This window comes from Pinus tabuliformis, chromosome 3_2, assembly GCF_031772625.1.
Source record: "Pinus tabuliformis cultivar Carrire ecotype Pingquan chromosome 3_2, CPIR1, whole genome shotgun sequence".
NCBI classification, from domain to species: domain Eukaryota; kingdom Viridiplantae; phylum Streptophyta; class Pinopsida; order Pinales; family Pinaceae; genus Pinus; species Pinus tabuliformis.
The window spans coordinates 1027487303-1027491572 of record NC_142302.1 but is presented as its reverse complement, the minus strand read 5'-3'; the positions used below and the strand labels follow the sequence as shown (position 1 = coordinate 1027491572).

Genomic DNA, 4270 nt, shown 5'->3' with positions numbered 1-4270 from the left:
GCTCTAGTGTTAACATTTCACCTCCTTTCTGACAGCCTTAAGAGTACATGTGCTGCAAGCACATGTTGCCTTTTGTATACATAGTAACGAGCAAGAAATTCCAGGTATTTGGCTTGCTCAAGATTCAAAGCTTGTCGTGTATGAGTAATGGATGAAGGAGCGGAAGGCATTGTTGATTTGATTGTTAAATTGCTAGACTTTGATCGCTCCCGACTTGCACTCTGCAAGAAAGGTACCAGATCTGGTCCCACAAACTCCAGCAGTTCATTCTTAAGCCCAAGTTCAATCATTGTTTGATACCAATATTCATGAAAAGCTTGATCGGGCCATCGAACACTATAACGCTCTTGAGATGCTTGGTCAAGCAACGGTCGGCTTGCAGTATGTCGAACAGGAGATCCAAACTCTCTATGAAGTCTTTTCTGACCAGGTTCACCTTTTAATGATCGAAGAGCATTCATCACAACCTCATAACACTGTTCTGGAAATCAACCTCTGTCTTTCTGCCTTTGTTACAGCTACATTAAAGTCACATTGATCCACTCGATTGAGAATACATGTACAACCAACCAAATGAATGTGTCCTCTGAAATTTGAATTTTTGCTACCAGAAAAGCTCACACGGTCATCAAGGAAGAAGAGCGCTCAGTTCTGTGCAAACAATGGTTTAGTCTCTCCTCAAAATGTACTCAGAAAACATAATAGAGGCCAGTTGCCTTAATATCAGTTCCCACACTCTTAGTGATATACCGTGAGAAATACTTCAAAATATAGGTCAAAATAATGTCCATTTTCCACTTGGGTTCTGTCAATGCCTGAAGAAATGGACCAATCAACTCCTTGTTGTAAGATAATTCATTTATGACAATTTCCAAAACAGGTGTTCGGGATCTCCAGTGAGACTTCTCCAAATACCTTTTTGCCTCTGATTGCTGATGATGTTTTGAATTGTGCTTGTGCAGGGATAGGAGCTTGAAGTCGCTGCTGCCTTTTGAAGAGCTGGAGAATAAATTACATATTCTAAAACAACACATTTAATGATTTCTTCTTCAAAACAGGGTTTTGAAGAAGAATCAATCTCTGACATGAGACGCAGTCTAACATCGGCTCCACTTGGGATGGCAGTTGCCGCTCCGTGGAGGTGCCAAGAACCGCAGAACTTTGGGAGAGCAGACAGTGCCTCCACCCATTGGGCAATGGAGTCATCATCGACACAACTCTTGACTTAATTTTCAAACTGAAACTGAACTCAAACAATCTTCAAGCAAACTAAAACAAAATGCTGCCCTTATGGCTGCTTATTTATTTACAAAGCTACCCTACTTTGTTGTACAAACACTAGATCAGGTAATACTAAAATGCCAAATTAACCATTCAAGTAAACCTGAAAATGATGCCGGTCGAGAATGCTTCCGCCAGGACACAGATGCAATTGCTGGGAGCCCTTCATGCACGTACTGAGCCTGGTCACGTATAAGACAGCCTGATCTATCAATCAAACTGAAAAACATTTCCATGTATACCGCAATAGGATCACGGAAGCCAGACTCTGTTGGCTGCCCCAACTCTGCAACACATACTTCCAGCTGCACACTGTCAATGTAAACGACTGTAGGCAATTCTATGATATCTTGTTTCGAATGAGGAAGGATTTCCAAGAACTTTTTAGGGTCTTGGAAATCATATGACTGAATCTGCTCATCTAAACATTGAATCTCCTTTTCAAGTTTTTCAACAATTAACTCACAGGCACCAATTTTAGCTTCAGGAGAGAACTCTGGAGATTTCAAACTTTGAAAGAAGTCACTGAAGAATTCTTCATTAGTTTCAATATCCACTAACCACTCTCTAACTCCGTTTAGAGCTTCACAAAGTGCAGGGTTTGCCACATACCCTACCATTGCATGAATGGATCAGCAAGCGTTGGAATGTCTGGATCGAATTGGAGTCGCCAGGTGAATGGTTCAGCCTGCATATGTATCTGACTGCTGTCCACCATCAACATCAGATCTGCACCTTGATTGCATGTACTAGGACAAGACAATCAACGAATTGAATGTTCTCCCCAGTATGGTCGCCAGTATGTTAGCGCTTGAAATTTTACCTCAGGCTGAGAAAGGCAAACCTCAAGGTAACATCAAACCATTTAGCCTCGTAGCTAGCCCTACGGGGCAGGAGAAGGCTCTCTCCGGTCAATCTCAGTAAAATCTTCAATGGATGAGATGACCAACAAGGTAACACAGATATTAGGCTAGTAAATTGATAAAAGGGGTTTTTAATAAAATGACGGGGTTTTTCTGGGCTGCATGGGCAAAATCACAGCTTGAACAGAGAAATATAATGAACAACACAAATTATCGACTGAGGCAAGGTAGGCAAGAAATTTAACACCGAATCTAGATTTAAATGGGATGGCAAGACTGGTGAGGAGCTGACAAGGGCATAAGAGTTGAATCCTTGTCAAATAGAGGAAAACATTGAATATGAACAAACTTATAGGCAGAGCATATAATACTATGAATTCTTACCTAAACACTTCATTTGTTCAATTAGAAATGATCATGTAGTGAAATGAAACATAACAGATTACATATGAAACAAGAGAAAAACTTATGCTAAATTATCATACCACAGGAATCTCAGAAGTCAGAGCTGTGAAATTTCATTAAAAATACCTGCCAAGGACTGTACAATGGAGCTCAGTTCTTCTCCAGCACTCAGAATTTTCTTCCCCACTCTCTCTCTCACTCTCCCAAATGAATTTTTTTTTAATACAATAAATATAATACTGCTAAGGGGAAAACAAATCGACCCCAAAAACCTCTGTGCTGTTTCATCTGAAATTACAAAAAATTAGAAAGGAGCGTTCATCTATTCTAAAATAAAACAGCATCTCCCTAAAAATCCTCCGATGGCCAACACATGGAATAACTGCTGGAGCGCAGCTACCTTTAAATTACTAACTGAGGTCTTGAAATAGGAGATCGGTTCCTGCTTTCCTGCTATGATGGATATCTTCGTTCTGTTTTAGGCGTATCTTGACTTGGCATTTCTCATTGATAAGAGAATGCATCACAAAAATCGGGCACTAAACAGGGCAGTCACGCAACACGTATACTTTTAAGATTGTGAAATCCCACCTCTCATTCTAAACACAACATTTTCTATTGTTTGATTATGAATTGAATACCTGCTATATAGGGATTCAATATGTTGTTCTGAAGCTATATCCAAAAGCATCCTCCGGGAGACTCTCCTCGCTCTCGAACGGAGTGAACAGCGTTTGATCTGTTCTTCCAAATTCCTTTTCATACCCATTAGTTGTCCATGTCTGGAACGGAGTGGCCCAGAAACACTAACACCGCGTTTCAGCTCTTTCAAACTACGCTTCACCACAATTTCATTCCTAGATCCTCCACCAAGCCTAACAATATTGTTTTCTACAGCATAAATCGATTCCAGGAACTGATCCAGTGCATGATTTGTATAACAGAAAGAAGACCGACTGTATCTAAATCACTAAACTGCACCAGTGCCTGAAAACCAACACTTTTTTCAAAGTGGCAATTTTATGTACAAAACCAAATGCTGAGAATACCAAATGCAAAACATCTATGCTGACATCACCAGCTTCTATACCCTCAATTGTCACCAGCAATACATTGCTTGCTTCATCCCTGGAATTCTTGTTGTTGACGATTTCATGCTTATTGGAGTATTGTAGGTACACAGTTTTGCCGCGTACGTGAGCCTGTTCTGGCGATGAAGCATAATATGAAACCATTGCAATAGCTTGATTCAAATCCGCAAATTCCACAAACGCCTGGTTGCGATTCGATCCAACATTGACCTTGGTGTTGACAATTTTCCCGAACGGCTTCCCCAGTTCAATAAGCTCTTCCTTTGTGCACTCCCACGGCAAATTTCTAAGGTGCAGAAACTTCGATGGTGGTTGAGTGTACCGGAACTGCGGCTGGCCAGCTATGGAACCCATTCCACCCAAGTTTCAAACTCGGAGCTTTCAGCAACGGAAATTATCGAGACCTGAAATGTTCAAACCCTGAAAGCTCAAAAGGGACTGCATACTCATTATACAGCTGTGTAATACTTTTTAGCTCTAGAGATATCTCTGTAGCCTTTTCCTTTGCATTTTGTGCAAGAGCATCTTTAGCTACAACGTTCCTTGCAAGAAATAGGTCATTTGAAGGTGAGGTGTCACCTAGTCCCGCAACCCTTAATGATATTCGCTCTAATTCTTCCTTAATTTTCA

General features: G+C 40.8%; 1 pseudogene; it reads right to left on the bottom strand.

The window, feature by feature from the left end:
• Positions 1 to 3440: 3440 nt before the first annotated feature.
• LOC149184088 (polypyrimidine tract-binding protein homolog 2 pseudogene) lies at positions 3441 to 4070 on the bottom strand (annotated as a pseudogene).
• Positions 4071 to 4270: the final 200 nt, after the last annotated feature.